Genomic DNA, 19504 nt, shown 5'->3' with positions numbered 1-19504 from the left:
AAAAAGAAAGAACAGTGGAGGTTGTGGTAAAGGGCATTTGAGAAGAGATTCATGAAACAGGCCAAATGGTAGGTTTGCTAGTTTGCAGGAGAGAACCAATGAATTAATTTAGAAAGACCTTTTCTGGGGTTAGAATAAAAATAAATCACTGGCTGGGTGCACACCTGTAATTCTAGCTACTCAGGCAGGAGGATGGCTTGAGCCTAGGAGTTGGAGGCCAGCATAGGCAACACAGGGAGACCCTGTCTTAAATAAAAACAAAAATAAAACAAAAAAACACTGATGGCAAAAAATATTTCTTCAAAGGAACCAGAATTTGATTGTATTGTTTGTAGACCAATTTGTGCCCCAGGGCATTGTTCAAAACAAAAGGGCAATCAGCCAGCAATTAGTGGAGTTAACAGCTGGATATGGTCAGTAAACGAGAGGAAAAAAGTCCTAGCAAAAACACTGTGATCCCAAGGTAACTAACTGTAGGCATACCAAAGCTGCCTGTTCCAGAGGAAACACATTAGAGGCTGAACACTGTAAATATAGAGAAATAAACTTCACTAGAAGAATCCAGCCTTTAGCTGGGCATGGTGGCATGCACCTGTAGTCATAGCTGCTTAGGTTATTGATATGAGATCTTTGAAACTATGGGCATTTTACAGCTATACATTTCCCTCTAAGCATGCTTTGGCTGCATATCATGAGTTTTAGTATGCTGTATTTTCATTTTCATTCATTTGAAAGTATTTTCTGAATTCACTTTTGATATTTTATTTTATTTTATTTTATTTTATTTTTGAGACGGAGTCGCTGTGTGGCCCAGGCTGGAGTGCAGTGGCGTGATCTTGGCTCACTGCAAGCTCCACCTCCCGGGTTCACGCCATTCTCCCGCCTCAGCCTCCGAGTAGCTGGGACTACAGGCGCCCACCACCGCGCCTGGCTAATTTTTTGTATTTTTAGTAGAGAAGGAGTTTCACCGTGTTACCCAGGTTGGTCTCGATCTCCTGACCTCGTGATCCGCCCACCGCGGCCTCCCAAAGTGCTGGGATTACAGGCTTGAGCCACCACCCGGCCCCGATATTTTATTTATTTCATTATTTATTTAGAAGTGTGTTGTTTAATTTTCAGGTATTTGTGAATTTCCCAAATGTTTCCTACTCTTGATTTCCAGTTTCATTCCATTATAGTTGGTTGTTTTTCTGTTCTCTATTTCATAATTTCTGCTATAATCTTTATTTCCTTCTTTCTGCTTGCTTCAGTTTTAGTTTGTTCTTCCTCTTCTAGTGCCTTGAAGCAAGCAGAAAGAAGGAAATAAAGATTATAGCAGAAATTATGAAATAGAGAATAGAGAAACAATAGAGGATATCAGTGAAACCAAAAGATGGTTCTTTGAAAAAATCGACAACACTGATAGATATTTATCTAGATTGATGAGAGAGAGAGAGAGAGAAGAAAAAAAGAGAAGACTGAAATGACTAGAATCAGAAGTGAAAGAAAGGAGCATTACTACAGTCCCTTAAGAAATAAAAATGGGCCGGACGTGGTGACTCACGCCTATAATTCCAACACTTTGGTAAGCTGAGGTGGGAGGATTGCTTGAGCGCAGGAGTTCAGTACCAGCATGGACAACATAGTGAGACCTCATTTCTAGTAAACATAAAAAATTAGCCGGGTGTGGTAGCATGAGCCTGTGGTCCTAGCTACTTAGGAGACTGAGGCAGGCGGATCACTTGAGCCCAGGAGATCAAGGCTGCAGTGAGCCATGATTGTGCCAGTACATGCCAGCCTGGGCAACAGAGCAAGACCCTGTCTTAAAAAAATAAATAAATATGATTATAAAGGAATATTATGAACAACTGCACATCAACAGATCAGCTGGGCTTGGTGGCTTATGCCTGTAATCCTAGCACTTTGGGAGGCCGAGGTGGGTGGATTGCTCGTCCTCAGGAGTTCAAGACCAGCCTGGGCAACATGGTGAAACACCGTCTCTTACAAAAAAATAGAAAAATTAGGCACTCATGGTGGTGCATACCTGTAGTCCCAGCTACTCGAGAGGCTGAAGTGGGAGGATCACCTGAGCTTGGGAGGTGGCGGTTGCAGTGAGCTGTGATTACACCACTGCACTCCAGCCTGGGCAACAGAGTGAGACCTTGCCTCAAAAAAAAAAAAGATAACTTAGATGAAATGGACAAATTCCTAGAAAGATACCAACTGTGGAAACAACTGACTTAAGAAGAAATAGACAGTCTGAATAGACTGATACCAAAGAGATTGAAGTAATTATCAAAAAAACTACTCGCAAAGAAAAGCCTGGGCCCAGGTGGAATCACTGCAGAATTCTACCAAACATTTTAAGAACAATGAATAGCAATTCTTTACAACGTCTTCTAGAAAACAGAAGAGGCAACACTTTCCATCCGTTTTATGTGGCCAGTATTACTCTGATACCAATACCAGAAGACAGTACAAAAAAAGTATAGGCAATATGGCATGGACGCAAAAATCCTCAACAAAATAGTCACCACCGGAACCCAGCAACAGATACAAAGAATTATACATTGTGGCCCTGTGGAATATCCCAGGAACAATAAAGATTCCTGGGATTGGCCAGGCGCAGTGGCTCACCCCTGTAATCCCCGCACTTTGGGAGGCCGAGGCGGTTGGATCACCTGAGATCAGGAGTTCGAGACCAGCCTGACCAACATGGTGAAACCCCGTTTCTACTGAAAGTACAAAAAATTACCTGGACATAGTGGTGGACGCCTGTAATCCCAGCTACTTGGGAGACCGAGGCAGGGGAATTGCTTGAACCTGGGAGGTGGAGGTTGCAGTGAGCCGAGATCACACCACTGCACTCCATCCTGGGCAACAAGAACAGAACTCCGTCTGAAAAACAAAACCAAAAAAACAAGGTTCCTGGGATAGATACTAATAGAATACAAAAGAAACATGACATCTCAATAAGATGCCAAAAAATTGACAAAATCCAACATTCTGGCTGGGTGCAGTGGCTCACACCTATAATCCCAGTACATTGGGAGGCCAAGGCGGGTGGATCACCTGAGGGCAGGAGTTTGAGACCAGCCTGGCCAACATGGTGAAACCCTGTCTCTATTGAAAATACAAAAATTAGGCCCGTCGCGGTAGCTCAAGCCTGTAATCCTAGCACTTTGGGAGGCTGAGACGGGCAGATCACGAGGTCAGGAGATCAAGACCATCCTGGCTAACCCGGTGAAACCCCGTCTCTACTAAAAAATACAAAAAACTAGCCAGGCGAGGTGGCGGGCGCCCGTAGTCCCAGCTACTCGGGAGGCTGAGGCAGGAGAATGGCATGAACCCGGGAGGCGGAGCTTGCAGTGAGTGGAGATCCGGCCACTGCACTCCAACCTGGGCGACAGAGCAAGACTCCGTCTCAAAAAAAAAAAAAAAAAAAAAGAAAGAAAATACAAAAATTAGCCAGGTGTGGTGGTGCACACCTGTAATCCTAGCTACTCTGGAAGCTGAGGCATGAGAATCTCCTGAACCCAGGAGGCAGAGGTTGCAGTGAGCCAAGATCGTGCTACTGCACTCCAGCCTGGGTGGCAGAGTGAGACTTTGTCTCAAAAAAAAAAAAAATCCAACATTCTTTCATACACACACACACACCACACACACACACACGTGCACTATCCGCCCCCCTGCCTCCTGGGCATAAGTAAATTGCATCCAACCCTCTTTCATGATAAAAACAGCCATCAACCTAGAAATAGAAGATAATTTCATCAACCGCATGAAGGATCTCTATGAAAAACCCATAGCTAACATAATACTTAATGGTGAAAGACTGAATGTTTTCCCACTCGGATCAGAAACAAAAGGTTTAATCTCTTGCCACTTCTATCCAAACATTGTACTGGAGGTTCTAGCCACAACTGTTAGGCAAGGAAAAGATTTTAAAGGCGTCTAGATTAGCAAGGAAGAAGTAAAACCATCTCTATTCAGAGATGACATGATATTATATATAGAAAATCCTGAAGAATCTACTGAAAAACTATTAGTACTGATAAGTGAGTTCTGCAGATTTGCAGGGTAGAAGATTAGTATACAGAGATCAGTTGTATTTCTATACCCTTGCAAGGTGTGAAAGTATCCAGAAAAGAAGGAAACAATTCAATTTACAGTAGCGTCAATAAGAATAAAATTCTTAGGAATAAATTTAACAAAAAAAGTACAGAACTTATACTCTGGAAAGTATTAATAAGTGTAAAAACAACATTGAAAGAAACTTAAGAAGATCTAAATGATTGGAAAAACATTCCATGTACATGGATTATAAGAGTTAACATTGTCAAGACAGCAATATTGATTTCCACATTCAGCACAATCTCCATCAGAATTTAAGCTGACTTTTTTGTAGAGATTGACAACCTGATTCTAAAATTTATATGGCATTGCAAGGGACACAACATAGCCAAAACAGCCTTGAAAAGATTGGGGTGATTCGGCCGTAAGAAACTGGAAGAGACAAAGAACCGATTCTCCTCTAGGGTTTCTTTTTTCAAGACGGAGTTTCTCTCTTGTCACCCAGGCTGGAGTGCAATGGTGCGATCTCAGTTCACTGCAACTTCCACCTCCTGGGTTTACACCATTCTCTTGCCTCAGCCTCCCGCGTAGCTGGGACTACAGGTGCCCGCCACCTCGCCCTGCTAGTTTTTTGTATTTTTGGTAGAGACGGGGTTTCACCATGTTAGCCAGGATGGTCTCGATTTCCTGACCTCATGATCTGCCCGTTTCGGCCTCCCAAAGTGCTGGGATTACAGGCTTGAGCCACCGCGCCCGGCCACTACAGCCTTTCTTAATAGTATTTATATCAGTTACAGTTTTACATTTAATTTTGTAATTATTTAATGGTATCTCTGTCCCACTAGACATCAGACTTCACAAGTTTAGGGACCATATCTGTTTTGCCTGCTGTTGTATCCCCATGTCTATTTTTGTTCTCTAGTTCTTACTGTTGGACTGAAGTACTTGCTGCTGGAAAAGATCAGTAATTGTTTATTGAATGAATGAATGAAAGAGTGAGTGAGTGAATGAATGAGGAACTGAGTTTTACCCTGAATTATTACCATACATTCTGGAGGAAGGATTGGGCTGGGGCATACCAAGACCTGTTAGGAAACTGTGCAGCAAACCATTTGAGAATTAAACAGATTAATCAGCAGAGGATGAGTGGCTGCCTGGCTTGGCCACTTAGCTATGTAGACATGGGGTTGACTTCAAGGAAGCCAGGCTAAAAAATTTTTAAAAAATTTAAATAACAGTTTAGCAGAGAAATCAACAGTGGCACACCATGGGAAGCTAGATTCTAAAATTATTTGCTGGAAGGTTACTGAAAAACAGAAAAAAAAAAACCTCATTAATGACAACAGTAATCTGCAGGGGGTAAATCATAGTTCAGAATCGGTTTAATATGTGATGTATTATATCAGTTTTCTAAAAAATTACGGTATGTTAAAGAAAAATACCCAGCTAGGCGTGGGGCTCACGCCTGTAATCCCAGCAATTTGGGAGGCCGAGGCAGGAGGATCACGGGGTCAGAAGATCGAGACCATCCTGGCTAACATGGTGAAACCCCGTCTCTACTAAAAAATACAAAAAAAAAAAATTAGCCGGGCGTGGTAGTGGGCACCTGTGGTCCCAGCTACTCGGGAGGCTGAGGCAGGAGAATGGTGTGAATCCAGGAGGTGGAGCTTCCAGTAAGCCGAGATTGCACCATTGCCCTCCAGCCTGGGCAACAGCGAGACTCCGTCTCAAAAAAAAGAAAAAAAAAAAGAAAAATACCCAGGGACATGTAAACCCTAATCAGGATGAAAAGCAGTCAATAGAAACTGTCTCTGAGTGGCCAAGATGTTAAATTTAGTGAAAACGTCATAGTAGTTATAAATATGTTGAACAGTTAAAGGAGATCATGTCTAAATAACTAAAGGAAAATATGGTGACAATGATTTCACAAATAGCTAAGGTATAATAGGAACTATAAAAAAAGAACAAAATAGAAAATCTAGAGTTGAAAAGTAAATGAGAAATTCACTAGATGAGTTCAACAGAAGATTTGAAATGGCAGAAGATACAACCATAAAGTTGAAGAAATATTTTTTTTTTAAATTCAGTCTGGCTCATGCCTATAACCCTAGCACTTTGGGAGGTTGAGGGTGGAGGATCAGTTGAGCCTAGGAGTTTGAGAGCAGCCCTGACAGTATAGCAAGACCCTATCTCTACAAAAAAAAAAAAAAAGCCTGATATGGTGGTGCATGCCTGTAGTCCCAGCTACTCGGAAAGCTGAGATGGGAGCATCTCTTGAGCCCAGGAGTTTGGGGCTACTGTGAGCTATGATCATGTGACTATTCTCCAGCTTGGGCAACAGAGTGAGACCCTGTCTCAAAAAAAAAAAAAAAGAAAAAGAAAAAGAAAAGTAATTCAATCTGAAGAACAGAGAGAAAACCATTGAAGAAAAATAATTAGAGCCTTGGGAGATCTGTGGGACAAGATCAAATGTACCAACATATTTGCAATAGAAAACCCAGAAGAAGAGGAGATAGAGAAAGGGAAAGAACAAATGCTTGAGATGTAATGACCAAGAACTTCCCACGTGTATCGTAAAACATTAATCTTCAGTTTCAAGAAGCTCCATATACCTCAAGTGGGACAAACACAAAGAGATCCACATCTAGATCTAAGACACAAATCATTGTCGAAATGCTAAAAGCCAGAGACAAAGAATCTTGCAAGCAGCAGGAGAAAATATACTTCATCACATGCAGGGTAAACAACAATATGATTTTCAGCTGACTTCTCATCAGAGGAAAAAAAGGCTAGAAGACAGCGAGTGGATTGATATATTTAAAGTGCTGAAATAAGGCCGGGTGCGGTGGCTCAAGCCTGTAATCCCAGCACTTTGGGAGGCTGAGACGGGCGGATCACGAGGTCAGGAGATTGAGACCATCCTGGCTAACACGGTGAAATCCCGTCTCTACTCAAAAATACAAAAAACTAGCCGGGTGAGGTGGCGGGCGCCTGTAGTCCCAGCTACTCGGGAGGCTGAGGCAGGAGAATGGCGTAAACCCGGGAGGCGGAGCTTGCAGTGAGCTGAGATCTGGCCACGCACTCCAGCCTGGGCGACAGAGCAATACTCTGTCTCAAAAAAAAAAAAAAAAAAAAAAGTGCTGAAATAAAAACATAAAACCCTGTGAAATAAAAAATTCTATATGGATGAAGGCAAAATAAATATGTTCAGAAATAAGGAAATACTGAGATAATTTATTGTTAGCAGATCTATGCAGGACATACGAAAGAGGTGCTCAGGCTGAAAGCAAAGGATAACATATGGTAATTGCTATCCACAGGGGCAAGTGAAGAAAACAGAAATGGCAAATATGTAGGGAAAAGTAAAAGACTATGTAAATACATATATTTTTCTTTTCTTATCTTAATTTCTTTAAATGATATAAAATTGCTTAAAGAGGTAATCACAACACTTTATATTTGGATTCCTTTTTTTTTCTTTTTTTGAGATGGAATTTCGCTCTCGTTAACCAGGCTGGAGTGCAATGGCACAATCTCTGCTGTCACCTACAAGTTCAGGAAATTTCCAAAACTGGTTAAGTTTGAAAATAGCTAGAAGGATTCACAAAATTCACTGAAAGCTAATATACTCCCAGTTTATTACAGGTAAAGGATACAGATTAAAATCAGCCAGGGAAGGAAGTGCAGAGTCCAGGAGAAGCTCCAAATGCAGAACTTTTGTTGTCCTTTCCATGTGGATATAGGATGTGTTACACTCCTGGTAGTAATGTGTTACATTGTGTACAGAGCAGTACCCATCAGAGAAGCCCAGCTGACCCTCTGTGTTCAGTGTTTTTATTTTACATAAGCCTGATTGATTGATTGATTGCTCACATGATTGATCTGTGTGTCTCGGTCAACTGATGCTCGTGACCCAAAGCCCACACATCAAGTCACGCTGTTATGTAGCCAACAATGTATATCCAGCCTCTACCCTGAGACTATATGGGTGTGGCAAATCCCAGCCTAAATCATGTTGTTGGACTCTCCGGCACAACCCAAGGCTCCCAGACAAACAGAGACACTCCTAGCAGACATAACATTCCAAGAACCCAGAGATTGCTTCCCAGAAGCCAAGGGAAGGCCAGGCCTTCTCTTTGGGCAAGGCCAAGTTCTTCACTCTGCAGAGTCTAAAATATTTTTCTGTTAAACACAACTCTTATTTTGATAAAACTACATTACATCTTGGCTATAGACAACTTAGTATTTTAGTTGTGGTATGCTTATAAAGTATAAAATACACAGTGGATTTTGAAGACTTAGTATGAAAAAAAGAAGGTACCCTATCTCATTGCTATTATTTTTATTGATTACATTCTGAAATGATCTTTTGATGTATTGGTGTAAAGTGAGGTACTGCTTTTCAAAACGAGTGCTTTTTTTTTTTTAACTTTTAAATGTGACTACAAGAAAATCTTAAATTATATAAATGGCACACATTGTATTTTATTTGACAGTGCTAATTTAGAAGGTTATGATAAGAGAGGGGGAAGTTTAGAATTTCATAGGTAAAATAACGTCAAGCAAAGACAATTTCAAGATGTGGCCATAGGAGTAGTTGCTATACATTGCTAGAGTTCTAGGTCACTGGAGAAAAAGAAGGCTAAAGGAATCATGAAGCAAACTGTCAAATAAGTTATCCTCATTGATGTTTGCATTCCCTAGGTGATGGCAGAATCTGAGTGCAATAGAGGGTGCAATAGAGTACAAACTAGGTTTCAGTCAGTGTCTTAGATGAATGTGAAGGCAAGAGAGGCAGAAAGGGAGTATACCAGCTGCCCAAGCACATGGCATAGTATTGTTAATGGTGATCTTGAAGAGGTTACATTTACTTCCTAATCCCTGGTGGAATATTGTCCTTTTTTTCCTCAAGAGGCCTGTAATGGAATTGCTAGTCTTAGAGGAGTTGGTTGGAAAAGTGATTATCAATAGGAAGTGTCGGCCCTGATGTAAAAACCCTGCTGCCCTTCTTTGCCCTCTTTGTCCCTCCTTAACTTTTGTGACCTGTCTCAAATGTTATTCCCCCTGTGAGCTCTGCACTGATTTTGCCAGATAGGTAATTGCCTTTTTTTTCTTCACTTTGAACATACCTCTCCTATAGCACTTTTTGAAGTAATTTTTTTTTTTCATTTCTAAGTCTGTCTTTTACTGGTAATTTAGACTCTAGTCCATTTCTTTTTCCTTGACTATTTTCCAAGGGGGTTGGTTGAATCCATGAATATGGTGCCTACAGATAGAGAGGGAAGACTATATATGCTGAATTCAATCACTTATCACCACCTCCATCACTACCAGTCTGGTCTAAGCCACAATCATGTCTTGCTAAGATCACTGCAGTAGGCTTTAAATAGTCTCTCTGAATCTGCCCTGACTCCCCTATTATAGCTAGAAGGATTCTTTTAAAATTCAGGTGGGACCTTACCACTCAGCTACTTCTGTTGGCTTTCCCATCTATGTGGAATAAATTTATAATTCCTACTATGGCCTATAAGATTATATAATTTGGTCTCCAGCTGTCTCTCACCGCAGCTCCTAGCACTCTCCCTCTCACATTGGCATCTTTCTTCTTCATTAAACCCTTTGCTGTGCTCCCGCTTTAAGACCTTCATATATTCCATTTCTTCTTCCTGAATTACTCTTCCCACATATCCACATGGCTGTCTCTCCTGTTTCTTACAAGTCTCTTATCAAATGTTATCTCATTAGAGAGGTCTTTGCTCACCATGCTGTCTAAAAATCTCATTCTTCCTACTGGCCTACTGCTCTGCTTCACTTTTCTTTTTGGTTCTTATCATGAACTGACATATATTTATTTGTTTTTTTATTGTCTTGAGTCAATAAAATTTACATGCCATTAAAGACTTTGTCATTTTTGTTGCCTACTAAATCTTCAATACTTAAAATAGTGCCCACAGAGAATGCATGTTCCATAAATATTTATTGATAAGTTGAATAAAATACTAAGTGAATGGAAGAACCTCACTGAATTGCTGATTATGGCGTTTAAGTTTTATTCATCTGTGTCTTCCTTGTTTAATGTAGTGTCTAACATATAGTAGGCACTCACTAAATGTATTTTATTGTGTCACAATGAAATATAACCAAATCAAGCATGGAATTTGCATGTTATTTAATAACGTTTTAGTTAAATGAGTTTTTGACGTGGGGAAAGCACCTTTTTTGGGTAACTATGGAGAAAGACATATGAAGATCATGAATTCTAAGCAGTGTAATAAATAGACTTCAGTAGTTGGTTATTTAATGAGTATTTGTTACTCATTCAACTGACTTATCAAGTTTATTTTTACATACTATTCAGCCTTATATTATGAAGGAGGAGTGATGACAATGTGGGTTTGTTTAGTGTTACAAACAGAATTGAGAAACTGGTTAGTTTTATAAACCACTAAACTTATCATTTAAAACTTCCTCTTCAGATATATATCCCCAAACTTCCTATTTGAGACCATGAAGTCATAAATCCAGTACTTTATCAAGTTAAGTTTCCTGAATACCAGGCAGAACTCATGGGCATTTAAAACAAATTACTAATTTAAGAGGAGTCTGTTGAAAAGTGTATGATTTATTATGAACATTCTCAGTTTCTTAAAAATAACATTTCTTAATGGTGCCAACATGTATGGAACCCTGAACTACTCACAAGGCCATTCATTGATGCCATGGGTCACTCAAGAACTGTTAGGACAGAGGATCAGAAAGACTAACTTGCATAACCATTGTGTACAAGATACTGTGTTAAGTGTTTCACATAGGTTATTTTATCTTGTGACTGCCTGGAAGTTCAAGAATACAACACATTTATTTGAACACTACTATGTACTGGTTTGTTGTGGAATTTTTTTTTTCTTTTACATGTTTTTATTTAATCCTCAGCATCCTTTATATCTTCACAACTAAACTACCGTTTTCCCACTAGGTTATTTACTCCTTTGATTGTAAAAAAAAACTTAGCTATTTTCGGCCGGGCGCGGTGGCTCAAGTCTGTAATCCCAGAACTTTGGGAGGCTGAGGCAGGCGGATCACGAGGTCAGGAGATTGAGACCATCCTGGCTAATATGGTGAAACTCCGTCTCTACTGAAAATACAAAAAATTAGCCTAGCATGGTGGTGGGCGCCTGTAGTCCCAGCTACTCGAGAGGCTGAGGCAGGAGAATGGCCTGAATCCAGGAGGCAGAGCTTGCAGTGAGCTGAGATTGCACCACTGCACTCTAGCCTGGGTGACAGAGCGAGGCTCCATCTCAAAAAAATCAAAACAAAACAAACAAACAAAACTTAGCTGTTTTCTAAGGCTTTCCTAACAGAAGCAAGTAACCATGCTACTGAACTTTAGTCACTCTGAATCAGAATAATTGACTTACATTGATTTCCCTAATTAATTTCCCATTTATTATTATTCATTTTTTGTTCTGTTTTCTTAATATCAGATATGACTAACATTTATTTTATTTATTTATCCTTTTTTTTTTTTTAATGCCCCGCCAGAAACACACAAGTGAAGAGACACATGGATGAAGGAGGGTAGCTGGCGGGGGCGGGTCTGTGACCGGCATTTATATTGTCACTGGCTCAAGATGTATGAGGAAGCCACCTGTGCTTTGACCTCACTTTATAGTAAAACATTCATTTATAGTCTGATCATCCAGTCATTTCTACCATGACATAAAAATAAGAGCCACAGAGAACAAATCAAATTATTTTTGCTGTATTGAGTGTATATAAATCCCAAAGGGCCAGGCATGGTGGCTCACTCCTGTAATCCCAGCACTTTGGGAGGCTGAGACAGGCAGATCACTTGAGGATAGGAGTTCAAGACCAGCCTGGCCAACATGTTGAAACCCCATCTTTACTAAAAAATACAAAAATTAGCTGGGCGTGGTGGCCCACACCGATAGTCCCACTTACTCCGGAAGCTGAGGTACAAGAATCACTTGAATATGGGAGGCGGAGGTTGCAGTGAGCCAAGATCGCACCACTGTACTCCAGCCTGGGCAACAGAGTGAGACTCTGTCTCAAAAAAAAAAAAAAAAAAAAAAAACTTAAAGGAATATTTTTGCCTGGCTCCTACATTAACATTTACTTTCTGTGAAGAATCGTAACCCTGTGTTTGTTATTATCAAGTGTCTGCAAACAGCCCAGCTTCTATAGTTAGGTAAAGTAAATTCATAATCAAAACTACAGTCTACAATACCATTCTTACATACAACAGCGTTAACAGTAATTCCTTACTGTCATGTAATAGCCAGGGCATGTTTAGCTTTCTGCACGTTTCAAAACATCTTCTTACAGTTTGTACAAATTATGATGCAACAAATCCATACATCCACTGATTTGAAAAATGTCTTAAATTTTTATAATCTAAACTTTTTTTTTTTTTTTTTTTGAGACGGAGTCTTGCTGTGTTGCTCAGGCTGGAGTGCAGTGTCCGGATCTCAGCTCACTGCAAGCTCCGCCTCCCGGGTTTACGCCATTCTCCTCCCTCAGCCTCCCGAGTAGCTGGGACTACAGGCGCCCACCACCTCGCCCAGCTAGTTTTTTGTATTTTTTAGTAGAGACGGGGTTTCACCGGGTTAGCCAGGATGGTCTCGATCTCCTGACCTCGTGATCCACCCGTCTCGGTCTCCCAAAGTGCTGGGATTACAGGCTTGAGCCACCACGCCCGGCCTATAATCTAAATTTTTAAAAAATCTGTAACAACCTCATCTCTTCCCTACAAACATTTACTTTTTTTCTATGCTATGGATTGTCTTAAAAAGTGTCCTACATTTGGAATTTGGCTGATCATATCTTTATTGTGTCATTCAACATGTTCCTGTAGTTCAGTGTTTCTTGGAAAGTGGAAGTTACATTTAGGAATTTGGTTAGTTCCGTTTTTGGAGGGGAAGCAGGAGTGCCCCATAGTTTTTTATTGCATCACTTCTTCAGGAGTTGTATAATATCTGATTTTCCCACTTTTACTGATACTTAGAATAATCTTCAGGTTTAGTTATTGTTCACCAAATTGATCCTTTATAAAGTTTCCCATCAATCTTTTACCTAATGTTTTACCTACTCCTGTCATTTAGTTGCCTAGCTATTTCATTAGAAGTTGCAAGGCCACGGTGGCTCAAGCCTGTAATCCCAGCACTTTGGGAGGCCGAGACGGGCGGATCACGAGGTCAGGAGATCGAGACCATCCTGGCTAACACGGTGAAACCCCGTCTCTACTAAAAATACAAAAACTAGCCGGGCGAGGTGGCGGGCGCCTGTAGTCCCAGCTACTCGGGAGGCTGAGGCAGGAGAATGGCGTAAACCCGGGAGGCGGAGCTTGCAGTGAGCTGAGATCCGGCCACTGCGCTCCAGCCTGGGGGACAGAGCGAGACTCCGTCTCGAAAAAAAAAATAAAATAAAAAAAAGAAGTTGCAAGGCCAGGCTTGGTGGCTTATGCCTGTAATGCCAGCACTTCGGGAGGCTGAGACGGGTGGATCGCCTGACCAACATGGTGAAACCTCGTCTCTATTGAAAATACAAAAATTAGCCGGGCGTGTTGATGCACACCTGTAGTCCCAGCTACTTGGGAGGCTGAGGCAGGAGAATCGCTTGAACCCAGGAGGCAGAGGTTGCAGTGAGCCAAGACTGCGCCATTGCACTACAGCCTGGGTGACAGAGCGAGACTTGTCTTAAAAAAAAAGAAGTTGCAAAATGATGATTATTTGAATTCTCTCATTCATTCTACATTTATGAGTTATTATTCTTCTGTAAAGAACTTTGCCTTTTAAACTACTTAGAAACTGTAGCAACGACAAGATAAATGCTTGATTCTTTCTTTTCCGGTATGTGTCAGTTTTTAGAATAATGAATTGGTTCTCTAGCAATCTCCAGTGGAAACTAAGGAAGTTCGTTTTCTATTTTGTAATATAATTATGCAATTATGGATTTTAGTATATTTTATGTGCTTCAGTCCACTGAGCCATTCTTCTTTTGATACTGAAATTATTCCACTTAGCCCATGGGAGCCTGGAGCCTCTTCAGGCTGACTCCTGTGTCCTTCTGATGTGAGCTCAATAGTCTTTGATATTTTTGTTGCTTTTAGGCAAGATGTCCTATGCTTATCTTGAACATTTCCTGTCCCAGACGTGGAATCAAACGTTTCTCCTAGGAGCTCTGGTTTTCTTCTCCTCTCCTTTCCCCTCCCCTCCCTTCCCCTCCCCTCCCTTCCTCTCCCCTCCTCTTAAGATAGAGTTTCGCTCTGTTGCCGAGGCTGGAGTACAGTGGTGTGATCTTGGCTCACTGCAGCCTCCACCTCCCAGGTTCAAGCTATTCTCCTGCCTCAGCCTCCCGGGTAGCTGGGACTACAGGCACACGCCACCACGCCCAGCTAATTTTTGTATTTTTAGTAGAGACGGGGTTTCACCATGTTGGCCAAGCTGGTCTTGAACTCCTGGCCTCAAGTGATCTGCTTATCTCGGCCTCCCAGAGCACTGGGATTGCAGGCGTGAGCCACCGTGGCGCGGCCAACTCTGGTTTCTTTAAATGGAAAATAACATTTAAAGACCAGAATATGGGTCTCAGGGATGCTCGTTAGTGCTACTGGGTTATGATTGCTTTGAGGAGGGGACAGAGCTATGAAATATATATTTTTAATAGAGAGGAAAATGAAACGAGTTTATGCTAACATTGCAATTAAAATGTAAGATTTCAGCATTTTTATTTCTTAAATATTATCTCTAGTTCTCTTTTCTTTTGTGTTGAAAATTGTGGTTCCAGATGACTTTAACATAATCACTTTTTTGATATGAATGAGGAGAGAGACTGATTGATTGAAAACAATACCAGTAGTATTACAAATAATAAGGAGACTTGTGGTTCTTCTTGTTCTTAGGATATATCCCACGAATAATTGTCTTAGTCTATTTGGGCTGCTCTAGCAGAATACTTTAGCTTTACTTACAGTTAGGTATTATGTACCATGAATCTACTGACTTTTTTTACAGGTTGCTTTCAATTTTTAGAAATGTTTCTTCTGTTTGATTCAATTCTGAATTGTTTCAATTGTGTAAGACATTTCTTGTTTTCAAAGTTAAAGCTACAAAACAGGGTGCATTCATGTGTCTGGCTTCCATACCTTTTCCATAAGTAACCATTTATTTAACATTATTCCTTTTGGCAAATCTAAATAAATATACACACATACATACACATGCCTATTTGTATTTTCCCTTCCTTCCTACACAAACAGAAACACACTCTACGTATTTGTCTACGTCTTGCAGTGCTTCGTGGATATAAACCCATCCGTGGACCAAAAATCCATGGGCTGGAAGGGAAGACACACAGGATAAGAAATTACTGTAATGTAGTTGTTCACTGATGTCATAGAGGCAGATAGACTAAATGTCATTAGACACAAATTATGGAGCAGTTTTTCTCGGGCAGGTGAGTAGGTTAGGGTTAGCTTCAGAGAAACAACCTTTAAGCTGGAGTTTAAAGGATAACCTTGAATTCCAAAGTTCAGGTGGGGATGGGAATGAGAATAGGAGACGGACATTCAAGCAAGAAGTAAAACCCTGAGCAAAGTGTACAGCTTGTTGGTGAAACAGCAAGTACACATGCAGGTGAGCCGTGTTTATGAATTAGAACTATATGTTGTAGGCTATGAGATGTTGTTGAAGCGTTCTAAGTTAAATGAATGAGACGACCAAAGAAATGTGTTAGAATAACTGGTAACAATGTAAAGGATGGTGGACAGAAAGGGAAACATGAAGGATGGAGAGGAGGAGGCATACTGTTTCAATATAAGTCAAAAATTTAGCATATTGTGTAAGTAACTGGATGTTAAGAGTGGGGAATAAAGAGGAGTTGAAGATGATTCCAGAGTTTCTTTCATGGACATCTAGATGATCGTAAAAGGGATTCAGGAGGAGAACTAGGTTACAGCAGGAAAATAAAGAGAACGTTAGTTCAGGCCAGGCACGTTGGCTCATGCCTGTAATCCCAGCACTTTGGGAGGCCGAGGTAGGTGGATTACTTGAGGTAAAGAGTTTGAGACCAGCCTGACCAACATGGTGGAACCCTGTCTCTACTAAAAATACAAAAATTAGCTGGGCCTGGTGGCACCTGTTGTCCCAGTGACTTGGGAGGCTGAGATAGGAGAATCACTTGAACCTGGGAGGCGGAGGTTGCAGTGAGCCGAGATCGCACCACCCCACTTCAGCCTGGATGACAAAGTGAGTCTCCATCTCAAACAAACAAACAAAGAGAACGTTAGTTCAGTTTTGTCCATGTTAAATTTATATATCTATCTTTTTTTTTTTTTTTTCTGAGACGGAGTCTCGCTCTGTCGCCCAGGCTGGAGTGCAGTGACGCAATCTCAGCTCACTGCAAGCTCCGCCTCCCGGGTTCCCGCCATTCTCCTGTCTCAGCCTCCCGTGTAGCTGGGACTACAGGTGCCTGCCACCTCGCCCGGCTAGTTTTTTGTATTTTTTAGTAGAGACGGGGTTTCACCATGTTAGCCAGGATGATCTCGATCTCCTGACCTCGTGATCCACCCGTCTCGGCCTCCCAAAGTGCTGGGATTACAGGCTTGAGCCACCGCGCCCGGCCAATTTATATGTCTTTCAAATTTTTTTAAATTATAAAAATAAAGATGGGATCTCACTATGTTGCCCAGGCTGATCTTGAACTCCTGGACTCAAGTGATCCTCCCACCTTGGCCTCCCAATGTGCTGGGATCACAGGTGTGAGCCACCACAGCTGGCCTAAATTTAGATATCTTTATGACACCTAGATGAAGTTTTTCAATAGACATTTGAAAACAGGATTTTGGAGCTCAGGAGGTTAAGTGACTAGAAACAGTGAATTTGGAAGCCATTCGCCTTATGTATTGGCATTAGTTACCATCTCATGCTAGATAAAATTCCCTGGAGACATGTACTTGAGCTGTTCCCTTTGGAAGACCTAGTTAGAGCTAGGATTGCAACATTTTGATAGTCAATATTTTAAAAAATCAGAAGGTACCTCTGTTGACTTGGAGCATGCAGATTATACTAGCATCTGGTTAGAACCTCTGTTACAGGATTAGCAAACCAACTATTGCTAATGCCTTGGTGTAGCATGAGAAATATTGGTACTATATGAGAAAACTTGAATAACATTTTTGAAAGGCCTTTTGTAATATATGAGATTCTATTTCAAAGGCTGCCTGGGGTTATGCTTAGTCTAGAAATACTTTTTTTTTTTTTTGAGACGGAGTCTTGATGTGTCGCCCGGGCTGGAGTGCAGTGGCACGATCTCAGCTCACTGCCATCTCTACCTCCCAGGTTCAAGCGATTCTCCTGCCTTAGCCTCCCAAGTAGCTGGTACTATAGGCATGTGCCACCACACCCGGCTAATTTTTTTTTTGTATTTTGGCTAGAGATGAGGTTTTGCCATGTTGGCCAGGCTGGTCTCGAACTCCTGACCTCAGGTGATCCACCTACCTCTGCCTCCCAAAGTGCTGGGATTATAGACGTGAGCGGCCATGCCCGGCCTATGCCTGGCTGATTTTTAAATTGTTTGTAGCGATGGGGTCTTGCTTTGCTGCCCAGGCTGGTCTTTAAGTGCTGGGATTATAGGCGTGAAGCACCATGCCTGGCCTAATCTATAATTATTAAGTATCCATCATAGGCAGAGTACTATTTTAGGTGTAATAACGAGGCATAGAAAAAAATTAAAATAGTTCTAGTTCCACATTTTCAAAACTAAAGCATATCTGTGATAATGTGTTTCACAAAGAAATTGTGTTTTCTCAAAACTCTCAAGGAAAAGTTTAGTTTGTTTGGAAGAGACAGAAGAAAATTTAATGTGCTTTTTGCTTGTATACGAAGTACAGACTTGGATATATGAAGATAGGTCATATATGTTAGTGTCCCCTTTTGGATTAGTTGGGAAGACTCTTGAATTCATTCAGGTGAGCAATACCTTTTGGCATTCATTTTGCTAATAAAATCTAAGGTTCAGGAAATAGTTTTAATAAACAGGGATAGGAATGTGTTCAATCATCTTTTGTTCTTTTAATAAATACTTATTAAGTGCTTAATATGTGTCAGATACCGTTCCTTGTACTAGATACAGGATTGAACAAAATGGCAAGAATGCCTGCCCTCATGGAGCTTGTTTGCTAGTGCAGAAGACAGGTAATACACAAACGAAGTAGGTAGAATGTGTCATTTGTTAGGAAATCATAAGGTGCGGAGGGGAAGTGAATATGAAATTGAAATATCAGGAGGTAAGCTGACAATGGAGATGGGGAAGACCTCTCTGAGAAGGTTATACTTTTGTAAAAGATCATGCAGCTATTTGGGGAGGAGCATTTCAAGTAGAAAGAACAGAATGAACAAAGGCCCTGTGGCAGGAGTATTTCTGCTGTGTTTGAGAAATAGCAAGGTAGCATATGTGGTACAGTAGGACGAGAGAGCCAGTGAGAGAAGGTGAGGTCAGAGGTCATGAGCTGGGAACCCATTGGAGGGTGTGACAAAAAAATGATGTGATCTTATTTAAGATTTAAAAGAATGACCCTGCTAAATAGAAATGCAGACTTAATTGTTTGAGTGTAAGAGTTTGAGGCTGCAGTGAGCCATGATCGAGCCACTGCACTCCAACGTGGGCAACAGAGCAAGACCTTGTCTCTTGAAAGAGAAAGAGAGGAAGAAAGAAAAGAGAAAATGCAAACTTATATTCATATAAAATTCTATACACAATTGTTTAATTGTTGATAGCAGCTTTCTTTGTAATAGCTAAGAACTGGAAACAACCAAAATGTCCTTCAGTGGGTGAATGGATAAGGAAACTCTTGTACATCTATTCCATGCTATACTACTCAGCAGTAAAAACCAGCAAATGGGGCCAGATGCGGTGGCTCACGCCTGTAATCCCAGCACTTTGGGAGGTTGAGGCGGGCAGATCATGAGGTCAGGAGTTCGAGACCAGCCTGGCCAATATGGTGAAACCCCGTCTCTACTGAAAATACAAAAATTAGCTGGGTGTGGTGGCACACGCCTGTAGTCCCAGCTACTCGGGAGGCTGAGGCAGGAGAATCACTTGAACCCGGGAGGTGGAGGTTGCAGTGAGCCAAGATTGTGCCACTGCACTCCATCCTGGGTGACAGAGTGAGACTCTGCCTCAGAAAAAAAAAAAAAAGGAGCAAATGGTTAATAGACACATCAACTTGGATGGATCTTAAGTACATTATGGTGACTAAAAGTATCAGGCCAGGCATGGTGGCTCATGCCTGTAATCCCACCACTTTGGAAGGCCTGGGCAGGAATATCACTTTAGCCCATGAGTTTGAGACCAGCTTGGTCAACTTGGTGAAACCCCATCTCTAAATAATTAGCTAGGCATGGTGGCAGATGCTTGTAGTCCTAGCTGCTTGGGA

At 41.3% G+C, this 19504-nt stretch overlaps 1 protein-coding gene across 9 annotated transcripts in view; it reads left to right on the top strand.

Annotated features, from left to right (window-relative positions):
- The window catches only part of SIK3 (SIK family kinase 3), a 258205-nt gene that overhangs the window by 146373 nt on the left and 92328 nt on the right, over positions 1-19504 (top strand). The gene's annotated exons all lie outside the window — the stretch shown is intronic.

This window comes from Trachypithecus francoisi, unplaced genomic scaffold (genome assembly GCF_009764315.1).
Source record: "Trachypithecus francoisi isolate TF-2019V2 unplaced genomic scaffold, Tfra_2.0 Lachesis_group8, whole genome shotgun sequence".
Lineage (NCBI taxonomy): Eukaryota > Metazoa > Chordata > Mammalia > Primates > Cercopithecidae > Trachypithecus > Trachypithecus francoisi.
The sequence above is the reverse complement of the archived record's forward strand: the minus strand, read 5'-3'. Positions and strand labels throughout refer to the sequence as shown.